Genomic DNA, 17,373 nt, shown 5'->3' with positions numbered 1-17,373 from the left:
TGGGATTGTACCGCTATATACTGTTTGACGCTATGAAGATGTCATATTAGAATATAAATCTAGCTAGGCTACTGAGTGATCTAAACAGTGCTCTCTCTGGATAGAAATTTGCCTTAAAATTCAGATTCTATCAATGTGTCTTGCATCATTACAACAGAACACCTGTGCGATTTTTTTGGACACTGTCTTTCAAGTTAGAATAGCTGCCAATTATGGGGTAACTTATAAAAATCTGATAATCAGTACCAATATATTTCAAATTACTGTAAAATCATAAAATCAAAATATCCTACCTTCATTCCTTCTAATATCAACAAATATAAAGCTTCACAATTTACAACATCATTCTTTGACGTTAATGTAAAAAATAAATGGTTATTTAATTAATTAGACAAATTTTTTTTATACTTTTGATTTCCCTTCATGTAACAATTCTTGACATTTTAGATACCTATCATGAAAAAAGTTCAAATAATGTTGGAATGTATGATGGGGCAATTCAATTAATTAGGAAACTTTCTTTTCTCGGTTAGATACAAGTCTTCCTTAGAGTCAGGCAAATGGAATTTTTAAAGGAAAAAGGAATGAGTAATTCTGTACATGTATAAACTGTGTTAACTACGGACGGACGGACGGGCATACGGACAGATGGATGCAGGTTGTTCAAATATACCATCCACTCCTCGAGTAGGTATAAATTAATATCACTGAACACTTTCATTAATACAATCAAAGATTTTCAATGAAAGTGCTGTGTCATAATGAAAATGGCATAAATGATAATCATATGCTTCACTGGGCATAGCTTGATATGACAGTAGCTCAAATCCTGAACAGTTAGGACAAGTATAGACATTACATTCAAAGTTGATACAGCTCTCTACTTGGATTGTGATTAGAGGTTTGACAAGATTCAGACAAGAATGGAAGTAGTCATAGCAATTGAAAATTTGAAGTTAGGCATAAGAAAGTATATAAGTGGCCAAAAGGGGCTCAATACAAATCTTCATCTGGTTTCCTTATAGTAACTTGAGTAAAGGCGTATGAATCTCTATGAAATTGTATTAATTAGTTCCATGCCATAAAAGTAAGGCAGTGGGTGATTTATTGATGTACCAAGTCCTTTTAAATCCTGAGTATTGTTTTCAGACTCTTGCAAGTACTTGTATAGCTGTGATCAATTAAAGTTTATCTCTCTTCCCTCTTTTTGTCAAGAATGCATCAAACATTTTATCACACACTGATCAAACAAATTCTGGAATGAGTTGATGAAAAAAATTACTAGCTAGCAGAGCCACACCATCTAAAAGACAGGCAAACTTATCCAGTAAATATGCAAGATACTACTGAAAGCTACACATACAATCCTAAAGTTGGATTATCTCCCATTGCAATCACATGTTGTCATATTCACATAAAATCTTAAACATAACAAGATGCTATAGAAATGGCTTTTCTACGATGAAGTCACAACAAGTGTCAAATATTACATTTACTTTCAGTGACATCACAACTAGCGTCCTATATTCATTTGGTGACATCGCAACTAGAATCTTACACATTACACTCAGTGATGTCATGGCAAGCATATAATTTACAGTTAACAACTTTAAGTGGATATGATGATGGGTAATATAGTAGACATAGTTTTGCAGTGCAACCACAGTACTAATGAACATCGGGCAAAACAGGACAAGATTTTACAGGCCAATAAAAGTTGAATGCATAGTATATTACAACATGCTTGGATTTCCAGATCAATTTTAAAAACCATTACAGTGAAAGGTTTCCAAGTTTAAGCTGACGGAGTACACCATAATAAAGTCTTACCTAAACACAACTATCGGGAATAAGAGGCACATAAAAACCTCAGTGACATTTAAGAACTTTATGATAAAAAAAAAAGGAATGTGTTGCCAATCCTTCTCATTCCAACCTGTCAATTAACAGGAATTGTAACATATAAAATCTCCTCAACTGTTATAAGTTGTAAATTTTCACTTTTTAAAATTACTCAGTTTAACATACAAAATGTAAACAGGGTTTTTCTTTTCACTGCAAAAATGTATCAACGATGACTTTCAAATTTTTTCTCAAGTAACGTTTGAAAACAATTTAAAGCCTTCCTCTTTTCACATCTTTTTTTCGGTAATGTTTCATGCCAATTAACTCTGAAAACAACATTTTTGCTTTTTCCTTTCAAAGTTTATTGCCTCAAGTTTTAATAAAGCTTTGACATGAAAACTTTAAAATTTTATCCCAAACAATCAAAGAATGCTTGGAATGAGAAGATACAAATATACTACTTATATAACTTTCATTTATTTTGTGAAAAAAGAACAAAGACTTTGAAGACTTTGTGGCATGTTCTCAGTGTCTGAAATGAGTCCAATGACAATAATAAATGTTTCACAGGGTGCAGCTAGATATACCCACAGAGGTCCATCTCAGTGTACAGCTGAGGCAAATATAGACAGATTCAAACATGAAAGAGCTCTGAGTTTTGATTGTGATTAATACAGGATAAGATTTTGACTAGAATGGAAGTGATAAAAAAAAAACTCAAAATATATAAAAATCAAAAGGGAGCTTACACTTATAGAAGTAACAATTAATTAAAGTTTAAGGAAAATTGCTGGAAGCGTTTTCAGGTTATTGTGTAACCATGAGAAATCCCCCCTTTTAGTTTATGAATTAAGTCGCATAACTTGTAAACAAAAATTCAACATTTTATAACAATTGAAAGAGAACTTACATTAAAAGAAATAAACAATTTCTCAAAGTTTCATGGAAATGGGTGCAAACACTTCATCAAAACACTTCATCAAATCAATTCATCAAAATTTTATCAAATTGCTTACCATATACCCCATGCAAGCACACGTGTTACTAAATAGAAATATGGGTAGGTGCCTGAGAGAGGCTTAATATTTTAGTATATAAACATCAACACATTGAGCAATGACCTGATATCACGAAAATCAGTAGAGAGTATACGTCACCTTCCATTCATCAATGCAGGGAGCAATTTCCCAACCCCACCCACACCAGAGATCAAATAATGTTTGGCGTTTAGACCTCAGCTGACACATCAAAAATCGTACGTCAGTGCTCACACATCAATGCAGGGAGCTATTTCTCAACCAAACCCTTATACAGAGATCAAATGAAGTTTGGCATGCATTTACGTAACTTGACTAATTAAGAAAGTTTACTATAATATATTAGTCTCAGCTGTAATTTGGGACACCCACACAACTGGAGAAAAAATGCAACAAAAAGAGCGACAATGTTTAAAAGATACTGGGACAAATAAGAAACAGGCAATAAAACCTGTCTTAAGTGAAGTGAACCTCTTTGGGACTTCAGGACTGGTATGGTTTAGACAGGTTTTCAGTTTACCAAGGTTCAAAATACATTTAAGGAGGTAGACCTAGGGTAAGGGACACAACTCTTAAAAAATCATTGGAACGTTTGTATTCAGCATTGCACATCAATCCCATGTAAGCATCAAAGTAACCTGGACTGATTTCATTCTGTTTCAAATGAAAGCTTGACAGGCTTTGGTGAAATTGAATATGATACAAACATATCACTGATCTCATGAGTTATGTCCCTTACCCTAGGTCTTTCTCCTTAAGAAAGTGTCCAGGCAAACACAAGGCAGTGTGTGGCACATGACAAGTTTTGTATTCAAATAATTTTCATCCACAAATGCATCCTTTCTAAAAGTTTGATGTTGGTTTTTGATTATCTGTAAAGATTAAAGAGATACGAATTACATAGAAAGCACTGAAATTCATTGCAAAAGGAAGATAACTCTTTATTTTTTGAAAAATTTTGTTGTTTTGTTAGGGAACTGTAAATTCATTTTCTGAGCCATTAAAAATATTTGTTATACTTGATATAAAAATTACATGGAAACAAAAAAATCAGTGGGGTAAAAAATTGTTGCATTAACTATATCATAGGACTTGCCTGATTTTTACATGGACATCCTCTAAAACTGGTTTTCAGTTTATTCTGGGAACAGTTTAGACAGGTTTCACTGTGCATACAATGACAATGTTCAGTGAACTGCCTATGGAAGACTTTGATGAACTTTTAAGAGGTAAATTTAAACTTTCTACCTTTCTTACTCAATTATTAACTTCACCACCTAAAGGCAATTCATTAAGTGATTGCATGTCGAAAATCAAGGGAAGACACTGAGCAATATCATCAATATATGTTTTGTAAATGCCTTTACAAAAAACTACATGTGCTTATAGTTTTATTAATGAGTGAAAGTTGAATACTTGTTATAAAAATAATACTTAAAACCTGTGGCTTAAAAAGTTAAAAAGTCATAAATATGGATTCTCTTTCAGTAATGATTGCTTTAAATTTATTCTCCTCTTGAGAAAGTTAAATTATTTTTTTTTAACATGTGAGCATTGACAGGCCAGTTAAAATTTCAATTTTATCATAGAGAGCAGAGAAAAATAGGCTAATAGAGACACTTTATTTATAACAAGTGTTTAGGCCAAATATAGAAATGATCTACCCCATGAAATCTGTAGAAAACTTGAAAATCTCTTGAGTATATTTAATCCCCACCCAGTAGTTGAAAAATTAAATGCATTTCGAATCATTGGCTTAGAATGGAAGAAAAACATTCTATATTTTGCCTAAAACTTGACTATAATTGGCTATAAGCATGGAGCTTGAATACTTGTTACTATGGAAATTTCTACAAATGGCCTTAAACCTGGGGCTTCAAAATCTACCTTAATTGGCAAAAGTAATGTCTGCACCCTGATGGGATTTACAAGTCTTCAAACAGACACATTAAACAAATAATGTGACATATGACGAGAGTGTTTACAGCTGGATGTCTGAGTTGAATTAAATACTGGTCCTTGAATGGATCTGGCAGAGTGCTGAATTTTTTTATCGTTGAAAAACCTGAATGTGGTGCATGATCAAGATTCATCTTAAAAAGATACACTACTATAGTTTTTCCAGATATTATAGGGATTTGAACAGTTTCGTTTTTCTGTGTGTACATTTATTTTTCTTCTGTGTTGTACTAATCCATCAATGAATCATGTTAATGAACCCTGCTGTGATATTCAATAGGAGTACAAACCTTGCTGCTCTGCCACAGTACAGTCCCTGAACCGATCCGCGTAACGATTTGACGGATCGATGACCATTGACTGATTGATCGCTGACGGATCGATGACCGATGACCGGTGACTGATCTGATTGCAGTTTTGTTATGTAAAATGACGTTAGATCTGTTTGTAATAAAAGAAATGTAAAATAAAAATATGAATTGATGTTTAAATCTATCACATTATGTAAATATGTGTAAAATTGACAAAGAAAACAATAAAAACTGTAAAATACAATGACCACTCTGTGGTCACCTAATGTGATCACCGGTTTAACGGATCGGTTCATTTTGAAGTTTAAAAAAAGTTCAGTATGAAAACAATGCATGATTGATTGATTGATTGTTGGGGTTTAAGATCCGAGCAGCAATATTTCAGCTATATTCAGACGATGAACATGAAATGGATGATAAAATGAACATGAAATGATGATGAAATAAAAAAGGGGTGGGACACAAGGACAATGGGGTCAACAAATTTAGACTGCCACTGGAAATAGGGAGAGGTGGGTAGGGTCGGGCAATTTAGCCTCCTGTGGCAGAGCCCTATGGTTCCTACTCCAGAAGAATACCACAGTATGGTTCTTTAACGTGCGAGGAACATGGCATCTTTCCCATCACAGTGCACCACTATGGTTTGCGGTCAGGTTTTCCGTATTATAGCCTGACAACCCCAGCATGTAACACGCCAGTGGTGCCTCATTCCACCACCTGGGGCACACATCCCAGTTACTCTTTGGGCAGAGCGCCCTAGCCCTTGGCTAAGGTTCTGAGCACTATTTAGTCACCTTTTACGACAAGCTTAGCGCTGCTGCAGGCCTATTCTTTTGACATCCGGACCTGCACGGGTCAAAAATATATTATTTTCCTCAATGGAATCCATAAGTAAGAATATGTCTATTTATACTGAACTAGGCCCACCTGATTCTAATTTGGATCTGTACTTAAACCACATAAAAAAATGCATGTTAACATGTCACTCCAGATAAGAGATAATTACACCAAAAAGCACTATGACTTGAAAATATCAATAATCTAGAAAACTATGGTAAGCAAAACTGACTAAATTGGTACCCCCCCCCCCCCCACCCAACTCTCCCATTTGATGAAATGCACTTTGATTTGAAAATATCAAGGATAAATTTTCGATGAATTCAGGGTGGAGCTACATTCCCCTTTTGCACACAATTTTTTTCTTTAGGATATGTCAAATGGTCATCCCTTGCCCAGGCCATTCATTATGAGGCGGTAACAGGTACTTTTACCCTTCTAAACTACTGAAAAGTACCTCCAGAATTTTAATATTTCATACATTTTTATTAAACAAAATGATGAAAAGTACAAAAACAAAACCATTGCAAAAAAATAATGAAACCCCTGGTTATCGAAATATAGGTTTTTACCTATCACAAAAATCATAATACATGCTTGTTTATAGCATCTGTCTGGTGAATATAACAAAACAGGATGAAATAATGATATATGTTTCGTTCTTGCCCTGCGGTGTGAGGGTTTCCTCGTTGTCCATTGTATAGACCCATAGGTGGCCTTAAGCTGAAAGAGTAATCAAGGGAACCAAGTTTCTAGCAGAAATCAAAAGAAAGCAATCCAGGAGCAAAGTTAAAACATGGAAAACAGACATACACAACAAAGAAAATTAAGTAACTAAAATAATACATACAAAGTAACAAAAGCAAATGAGCAACTCAGACTCCACTTAAAACTGGGAACATACAGACCAGGTGCATTGGTAAGGTAAGCATCCTCTGCTTTTCTATAAAACACCTGCCGAGTTGCTCATAAAAAGTCAAGTCCAGGGTTGACGAAAGAGGAAAGGAAAACTATGACACGATGAACAAATCAGTTTTCATGGTGCAGATGAAATTGTTTCATCCCAGTGAAGTTGTTATCTCGTTGCCATATTTACCATATCCACTCAACCATGACTAAACCGAACCTTGAATAACCAGAAATCTGCCCAAACCATAAAAGGTTCTTACATGTGTGAAGATTAAAGATTGGGTTATCTTTCAAAAAGTTTGAAAAATTCTTTTCACGAGTGGAGCGTAGCGGGACGAGTAAAATGACCAAGAATTTCTCTTGTAAGTGAAAAATAACCTGATCTTTGACTGCATTGAGTATAAGAACCTCTTTCTTCTGTGAACACATATACATTTTATTCGCTTCTCATAGAGAGTGTTACCATTTCTGTAAACATAGTATATAGTGATGTCAAATTTCCTCTGGTCTCTGTTTTGAAAATATCTATGACACTGCCACTTTAAAGATGTTTCATTGTTTAAGAAAACGAGTAAAGACAAGTGTGTCTGACCATGTCTTACACAGGTCGTCTCAACTTGCAAAGGACCATTTCCATAAGAAGATTACTTCTTTTGTCTTTCCATATAAATTGCAATACATTTCAAACCTGTATAAACCAGACAACTTCAAAAACCAAACAAATCTTTCAGTTTGTACAGGGTTTGTGTTGACAGATTTCACTGTGTTTTAAGTACTTCTCCATCTAAGAATCAGGCAAAATGTGTATAAGGCATGGCACATGGAGAAAAAAAAATGCAGTTTTTATTGCATTAACCAATTCATTATACCTGATAACCACCAGAAATAACCATCAAAGTGTTTGTAAAATTTGCCTTTTTAAGATATTGATAGGTCAAATATAGCTGAAATGCACTACGGAAAAAAGGCGGGAAAATGTTCCTGCACTCTTTACCTATATAAGCAGTCCAAAAATATCCATGATAAACTTCAGGATAAACTTAAATATCTTTTTGATTGTTGTCTAGATATTCTGAATATATTTTAGGCAAAAATGACTAAATTAGGGAAAATGGTGTGCCACCCATTGCCTGATTCGTACGCAAAATGGTACTTAATAAAAGTGAAACTTGAGTATTGTGCAGTGGAAATAACAAAACAGGATGAAACAGCAATAAAAAAATATTTACTATCGGAAGTCAATGCCAAATCAATTTTCTGCATGGAAAATTCTTCTCCATGTAAGACATATAATGAACATGTAATACTATCCTTTAAAGGCATATTACAGTGAAACCTGTCTAATCCAAACCCTGAATAATCTAAAAACCTGTCTAAACAAAACCCTGAATAACCTAAAAATATGTCTAAACCAAACCCTGAATAATCTAAAAACATGTCTAAGTCAAACCCTGAATAATCTAAAAACATGTCTAAACCACATGATGAATAATTTAAAAACCTGTCTAAACCAAACCCTGAATAATCTAAAAACATGTCTAAACCAAACCCTGAATAATCTAAAAACCTGTTTAAACCAGACTTTATAAAGTCCATATTTAAATGTAACTTAATTTAAATGAAATTATGAACATTGGTAAAAGGAACACACCTGTTTACACCAAACCCTGAACAATCTAAAAACCTGTCTAAACCAGACTTTATTAAGTCCATATATATCAATTTAAATGTAATTATGAACATTGGTAAAAGGAACACCTGTTTAAACCAAACCAAAGTTAAGTCCAAACGAGTTTGGTTATGTCAGATTTTACTGTAGATGAAGGGACCTCAGTACTTTATAATTTAACAGTATTTATAACATGAATGCATTATGGAAAAACATGACATGATGGAAAACAGATATGATCTTTGAGAAAAAAAAGACCATGAAAATGTTATTCATTACATAGATTTCAATGAATGAACATAATACAAATTTGTGTTTTTATACATGGGGTCATTGTGAAGTCACAAGCATGTTCTGAATGTAGATATGAATATAAAGCAATGAAACGAATTGTTATTTTTCTCTTAACATACTACTTAAGTAGGCCACGAAGTCTATTGTGAATTTATGAGGTATCTTCTCCCATGGTCTAAACCTGGTATTTGCTTGGTTTAGACAGGTGTTTGGTTTACCCAGGCTAAAAATACCTTTAAACTTAACTGAAGGGACTTTAAAAAAATGTCTGGTTTTTACAAGTTCCAAGATCATTCAGAGTTCAGCTTAGTCAGATTTCACTGTGAGGTGTTTGGTTTATCCAAGTTAAAAATACCTTTTTACCATAATTGAAGTGACTTCAAAAAATGTCTGATTTTTACAGTATTCAAGATTATTCTGGGTTCAATTTAGACAGGTTTCGCTGTGTGTTTTTTTGTAAGGTATGGAAGTGGGAAAAAAGGCTTACGAAATGTAATTTATTTTAAAACAACATAAAACAAAATCATATTAATGTGACTAGGGTCAGTAAAATTACCAAATACATGTTTAAGATCTAGATAAAAGATCAAAACTAGTCATGTTTTAGTAGAGGTTTTGCACTCATTTTTTGTGGCATATAAGGTCTGTAAGTCTCTTTCGTGTTTCATTTTTCTTACCAGAATTTCTAATGTGGAATGTATTGAAATCCAGACGGGTTTGCATTTTACTATTTACTTCTGTGATCTTGAAATACTGTATTACAATGCGAATTCTTCTATTTTACACTTTTTTCTAAACATTTTTATCACAAGGAAATTAATCTTCATCATTTATATTGGTATTTTTACACAAAAAAATGTTTTGCTTTTATATACTAAACCCAACACTCTGAAAACGACAAATCTTTATGTATTTGAATGGTAGACTAGGATCCATTCTCGTAAAACCATGGAGTCACATGATGAGACTTACAAACCGTATTATATATGGCGTGGACACACTTCATTAGTAGAGGTTCATAAATTTTCTTAGCAAGCAGTTGTTTTTCTTATGTCTTATCTCCAAAAGTCAATTTTATAAATACCTGAACTCATGAAATTTGAATTTCCAATGGAGATAAATCTCACAATATTAGTAAATCTGAATGTTGACTTCTGACTTGACCAAGCGAAATAGTAGCAAAATTGCTATGAACTTTACTTTCTGAAATTTGGATTGTTACTGTGCTAACTCACAGAAGCATCAGGCTGCAGACAAGCATGCCACTCTACTTGGACAAATTATTCAGATTCTGAGTCAACCAGTCGTCTCTCTATCCCCTTAAATACACTGTGATTGTCGAAGAAGCAGTGACTACTTATTAGATGTTGTGAAACAGAATTGTTCTTTAACTTGCCTTATTCTTAAATGATTCTGTCATGAGGTGTTCAATTATGCAACAACCAATTCAAGGATTTTTTTTCCCTATTATTTGCCCAGTGTGGGCAAGTGGGAATGAAAAATCCATCTGAACTGCATACAATCATCCAACAATGAGTAAAAACATCAAAGTTCAGAAAATTACAAAATTATTGACATAAATAAAATCAACACTTCACTTCACTTTGATTAATATTATAGCTCTCGTAGCTACAGTTTAAGCTGAAAAATGAGTGAAGGGTTCTTTAACATTTCTTGGCAACTGGATCATAGTAAAATGGTGTAATCTCCTTCTATCTAACACTGAATGTAATTTGGAAAAAAAAAACAGCATTTCAAGGAATAGAGCCAGTAAGACCTAGTTTTAGCCCTAGAACAAGATGTTGCACACTATGTAGTAAACTTAAGAAAACTCCCAACTCAATCATTCCTGCCTTTTTTTAGGCATTAAAGAACTACATGTATACTATTGATTAAAACTTATCACAATAAAACAGCTAATAAGACCTAAAAAAATTACTAAGTCATAGTGTAAACAGAAGTAGATAAGTGTTGAAAGAGGAGACTCTGTAGAAGTCATCATGCAAAAGCAACTTACCAATTATCTAAGCATTCTCTCCATTAGAAGAAGAAAAGTCTGTTTTAAAAAAGTGTAACAGACAGACAGACAGACAGACTAATGGACTGACAAATTGATTCCATTCCCACTACAATGAGTGGCAGAATGATAAGACCTGATTAAGAAAAAAATCTCAATCTATTTTTATTAGCACTAAAATTCTCTAGGAGGATAATATCAGTTTTGAATGTACTAGCTTTAACAGAGTAATCAAGGGAACCAAGGTTATAGCGGTAATCAAAAGAATGTAATCCAGGGACAAAGACAAGACATGGAAAACAGACATACACAACAAAGAACATAAAGTAATTAAAATCATGCATACAAAGTACAAAAGCAAATGAGTAACTCGGACTCCACTAAAAACTAGAAGCATGGACCAGGTGCACCGGTAGGGTAAGCGTCCTCTGCTTTTCTAGAAACACCTGCAGAGCAAAAAGAAAAATTGACCTTCATGAGAAAGAAAAAAGTGATCTTTTGCACAATGTAAAACCAGACTTCGGAGCAAAGAAAAGCTTTACTATGGTATTAAACTACATCAATGTTCAGAGTCTTTGATTAATTAAATGGCTGAGTCACCTCACCTACTTTTTATTAACATTACACACAGATTATGCACTTATAACACAATTAAGGTTCAGTGTGTTTTTGGTACTACATTTGTACAAAGAGGGGTAGCCATTCGAGTGAGACGTAAATAGGAAAGATAAATATCAGGTCTGACTTCTTCAAATGATAAAGTGGATTTTGAATCTGTAAAATTATTATTCATTCGCATAAAATTCTGTACAATTTATTTATGAATTATCTCCCCTTAGCAGCATACCAGACACATGAATTCCCAGTGAGCAAAAAGTATACATGTATATACGAAGAGATGACATTTAGATCAGTTTTACTCCTCAAAAGATTAACTGGTTTTTGTATATGTAAAATTATTTATTATTGGCCTAACATCTTAAACAGCTTTTTTTTATGAATTGTCTCCCCTTAGTAACACACATAGAAAAATGAATTTCCATTGAACAAAAATGTATACAATAGGATTATGAAAAACCAAGTGCTGTGTAACTAAACAAACACAAGAAAGTGCATTGTCATCCAAATCTATATCATATAGATTGGTGAAGAAATAAAAATATAAAGATACACACCTCCTCATGCTTGAGATATATGGCACTCATGCAGCAATCCCACAAAACCAGAAGTTGATATTGGACAAAACATGGCACACCTATATAAAGCCTAATATCAAGCTAGCACCTGGTCCATGCTCCCAGTTTTTAGTGGAGTTCGAGTTGCTCATTTGCTTTTGTTACTTTGTATGTATGATTTTAGTTACTTTATGTTCTTTGTTGTGTATGTCTGTTTTCCATGTCTGGTCTTTGTCCCTCGATTACATTCTTTTGATTGCTGCTGTAACCTTGGTTCCCTTGATTACTCTATCAAACTTTGAAATCAATCTACCCATTGAGAAAATCTTGTCTAAATAACCCCCTCCCCCACCAAACCCCTCCTTAAAAAATTCTAGCTATGGGCCTGCATTAATATGTACTTCTGGCGTCAGTTTCACAGAAAGTTGTAAGCGTACAGTTGATCATAAGTAATGACGTCATAATAGAAAATAGCATTGTTACGTCATAACTTGTAATCAATTTTACACTTACGACTTTTTGTGAAACTGACGCCAGGTCTCACTAACACACTTAAATCACTTTCCATTACTTTGAATGTTAAAAAAGTAATTTTCAAAGTTTTACTGTGAATTCCCAGGACATTTTAATGACACCTTAAAGTTGCATAACACTGCAAATCTTTGAAAATAATGCTTTCAAAATTATTATATGAATGGAACAAAGATTGTAAAAGTTTTTCACAAAATTAACTTGAATAAATAAAACTGAAAAGCCACATTTTTACCTTTTCTGCTGAGAGTATGGATGCAAATTACACACACATGTAAACAACATTCATACACTTTTGTAGTAAATTACAAATATGATTTTAAAGATCAATTTTATTTTGAATCCTTCTGATCATCATACACTCAGATTATTCACTTACAATGCATAGATCTAGGTTCAGTATGTTTTTGGTACTACATAAATGGGTGGCCATTTGACCTTCAAATGGTAAGTGAGACTTTCGTAATCATTTTTACTTATTCTTATGCATTAGGCCACATCAAGTTAATTTGTAGATTCTCATCCGCCCCTACTCAAAACGGCCCACCCCAATTTTTTTTATTTTTTATTTTTTACGATGGTTCAAATTTCTGCATATCTTTTATGTCCGTATCAGTCACGACTCTACTTATACACATTGCTAGAGATGTCTGGTCAAAAAGCAAGTAACATGTATATTTACAGAATATCTTGATATCTTTCAGCAGAGGTCAGGATGGTTTTCATTGGGAGTTGCAATATAAAGGGAATTAAAGAAATAAAGCCTTGGTATGGCACATACATAACCAAAAGTACACATTTCCAGGATTTCTTTAATGAATTTGTCAGTGGGAAAAAGATTTTACATATCTTGGGTAAAAAAAATTAAAATAAACTCCTCCCACCCGCCCCCATTTTTTTAGTTGCTGGTGGATGAGAAACTACAAATTAACTTGATGTGGCCTTACATAATTTTTTCAGAAAAAAATCACAACAGAGATTAAGATAAACTCATTTAAATATTTTGAACAGGTAAAAGTTAAACAAATTCATGTAATATCTTTGGCCTAAGAGGTTTAAATATTTGACAGATTTTGTGTAAGATAAACAAAGATGGTTACAATGTGACAAAAATGAAGAGCTCATAATTTAGTTGTAAAATTATTCAATGAATATGAACTGAATAGTAAACACGTTCCAAGTATAAGCAGAAAAATCAACATGTCAGTTTTTTTGGCACTTTTGTCAAAATATTGACAGAGCCATTACAGACTTAATTGGTGGTCTGCTTTAGGTAAACATAAAGTTTGTTTATCAAACAGGTAGAAGATGATTGTTTTACAGCGTTTACTGGTAGACAATTCAGAGCTGGGTTTTATGAAAAAAACAATATTAACTTTTTTACTCTCAGATCTTTGAGTTTTTCTGCAAATCTTACATTACAAATAATTTGACATAGTTTGAATTGGAGACACGAAGTTGCACACATTGTTGTGCTTGAGATATCCCCACAGGAAGTTGATATCTTACATCAATCAAAATCACTCACATCTATATAAAAACAAACACCAAATTTGAATTCAATCCATTCATTGGGAGCTGAGATTTTTTAATGGAAATTTTCTCTATCATTTCATAGAGTGAAAAATGCCAAAGTCCCCATGAAACATGAAGTTGATATTGCTTAGCAATAAAAACTGCTCCATCTATATAAAGACACATACCAAATTTCAGATCAATCTATTCAATGGGAGCAGAGATACACATGTAATTGCTATGAAATTCAGACAGACATACAAATGATTCCATTATACCAACCACTCTTTGAGTTCGGGTTTAATAGCCCCAGATATCAGCCTTTAATTGATTCTATAATATTTCATCACAAATAAAATGTATCACAAAATATCTTTGTTCTAAAGCTTTACGACCAGATTTTATTTATTTTCAATAGACTGTACACAGGCAAATATTTTTCACATAAAATTCATGTTAATCGAGCTTCACATGAAATTAACATGATTTTCATGAGAAATTCACTAAACACGAATTTCATGTGAACATTTCATGTGAATTTCACGTGAAGGCTCCATCCACCCGAATTTCACGTGAACTCTGTCACTTAGTTTATTTGCTCAATTCAGGTCAAAATCATATGAAATTTGTGTGAAAATCACATGAAATAATTTTGCCAGTGTATAGTAGAATCTGGAGGCCAGAATTTTTTACATTATTTATTATTTTCTAGATAGTGCAGGCCAAGATATTTATTTACAAAAAAAATGCAAGCTCCCCACCCACGAACCATTCCCACCACCATCTCAGAATCAATGGGGTGTCCCCCCATATTCAAGTTATTGTCTTAAAACCAAACTATCTACAGACGCTGGAAGATGGAAATAACAATATCACACCATTTATAATATGAGACTGCAGTTTGTAGGCAGACCTACAAAACCCACCCAAGTTGAATAGTACATGTAAGTCATGCCATATATAGAATGTATATACATTCAAAATTTTTCCAACTGTACAACCTCTGAGCTCTACACTATAAACTTCTTTACCAAAACTAATAAAAATCTGGGCATAAAAAATGCTGAGTATTAATTAAAAATTAAGGATGAAAAAGAATTTTAATGTATATATCTTTATAAACCTAACAAAGCCTGTGACATTCGAAAGAGACCTCTGTTATGCAAAAACCGTCATTGGTGCTCATTCATATTTTTTTAACATAATAAATTACCTTTTCAAGGCTTCATTTTTCAATGAACACTTTCAATTTCACATAACATATTCCCTTTTCCATGTAATAAACGAAGTTTGAAGACCCCATACGTGGTTATATTGGCATAAAATGCAATTACATGCAAAACATATCATCTTAATGCAGGTTATCGTAAGTGACATGTAAATGTGGTGTAAATTTCATTCAGAAAATTATTTGACACGAACATCCCATTCAAACCCATTTAACATTAAAACTTCCAATTTTGTCTTTCTTATGTAACAAACTTCCGGCCAAATGTTCATGGCATTTCTCTTTTTTTTTTTTTTTTTTTTAAATCCAAGATCATGTAACATTTTTAAACAGAAACTTTGCATATACAATTGTTTAATACCCGATTCAACAATTTTGAGTAGAATTGTTTTCAGACTAATACTTTGACATTTTTAAATCTCAGAATTTATGATCCCTTAAATTTAATACCACAGGAAATTCAGCTCCTGTCCTGCAAAAATTACCCATCATATGATAGAAACAATGGTTTCTGCCTGATTCTTACAAATCCTGTCAACAAGTTCTCTAACCCATAAATGGACAATTCTACTGTCTAACACAATTCATGCAATGAGAACAATTTCAATCTTAATCTACAAATGCCTAAAGGACACTATTTTAAGGATTTAATTGTTATTTTTTCTTACATTGACCTTATGACCTTTTAATATGGACCAGATTAAATCAGTCCAAGCAAACTGACCTGACCTGATTTTAGATTAGTTAAGTGTAAGTGTTTGTAAGAATCAGGCAAAATGGGAAAAATCAGAAACATGCATGTCAAAACCCCACAGATCTGACAATACAATATCACTCAAGGATTCTTTCTCTATTTGAAAAAGACCATTATTGGATCACTGCATCACTGGACTTGCTCAGAAATTTTTCAATAGAATCTTAGTAAATGAGGTTTTTGACATAGATATCTGCCCTTGAAATGTTCATTTTCAGTGCATTTCAATGAAATTGTAACTCAATGGTCCAGCATGATATGAAAAATCTTGTCTGTTTCCCTTGATTCCGATGGTGCAAATAGTCAAATTACACAATCAAAATGATGGTTTTTTTCATACCATGTTTCACTTACTGCCTGATTCTTACAGAGACTGATACATAATAGTCATTAGAGTATTTTACAAGTATAGTAAAATCTGTCTACAGCAAATCCTTTTTTACTGTAGAATTTGTCTGGTTTAGACAGGTGTCTGGTTAAATCAAGTTGGAAACATGTTTATATAGATTTGAAGGGACTTAAACAAATTTCTGGTATATACAGGTTTTCATTTTATTCAGCTTTTGGTTTAGACAGATTTCACTGTAATAAGAAATGTGGAAGGGGAAAATGCCCTGAAGACATCAAATTGCACAATAAAAACTTCTCAAGATATAAAGGTTTTTTTGACAGACCACTTTCAATTCAAATGTTACACCTGGACTCAACTGATAATTTTCATGGGTCAGTTTTAATTCTTTTGAAGTATTTGACACATGCCGCTTCCATGTATTGCTCCCGCTCCTGGTAGTGATAAGAGAAATATGGGAACTTAGGCATTATATCTATGTGTGTACAATGCCATCCTTTAAAAAAAATGTATGCATCACCAGGAATGAATACAAGTACTGTTTAATTTGACATTTGTCAACAAAACTTATAGATAAGAAAAAAAAATAATTCCACTGACCTGGAATTTCTTTTGCCTTTGTAAAATGTGCCTTATATATAACCATGATCACTAAAAAGGAACAGAGGTTCATATTTACTTTCATGACTTTTCCTACATGTGTAGTTTCAAATGGTCCACTTTACAGAATTCAAAACTTCACAAAAAGTGTCATTTTAAAAGGGTAAAAGGTCAAAGCCCGAATTAAATAATCAAAAGGGTTGTAGGTTAATAAAATTCCAAAGGTCATAGGTCAAAAATTGAGGATTCCTGACCTTGACCATGTCTACAGCTAATATGAATCTCTGCAGAACAAAATCAATCAGATGAAATTTTACAAATCAAATTACTTTATTTCCATAAA

At 33.1% G+C, this 17,373-nt stretch overlaps 1 protein-coding gene across 6 annotated transcripts in view; it reads right to left on the bottom strand.

The window, feature by feature from the left end:
* LOC148597989 (extracellular sulfatase Sulf-1-like) overlaps positions 1-17,373 on the bottom strand; it is a 95,612-nt gene that overhangs the window by 55,553 nt on the left and 22,686 nt on the right. For 2 of the 6 annotated variants that reach the window (XM_088561155.1, XM_088561156.1), the window contains one exon: positions 5,132-5,282. The exons of 3 other annotated variants lie outside the window; for them this stretch is intronic. The gene's annotated coding sequence lies outside the window, so the exon portion shown is untranslated. Of the gene's footprint in view, positions 1-5,131; positions 5,283-17,030; positions 17,083-17,373 lie in introns of those variants that run through there. One more of the 6 variants, XM_088561157.1, reaches the window with a different exon arrangement.

The sequence above is a fragment of the Perna viridis genome, chromosome 14 (genome assembly GCF_037379345.1).
Source record: "Perna viridis isolate PV_CMFRI_1.1 ecotype Kerala chromosome 14, ASM3737934v1, whole genome shotgun sequence".
NCBI lineage: Eukaryota > Metazoa > Mollusca > Bivalvia > Mytilida > Mytilidae > Perna > Perna viridis.
This window is presented reverse-complemented; position numbering and strand designations above follow the sequence as displayed.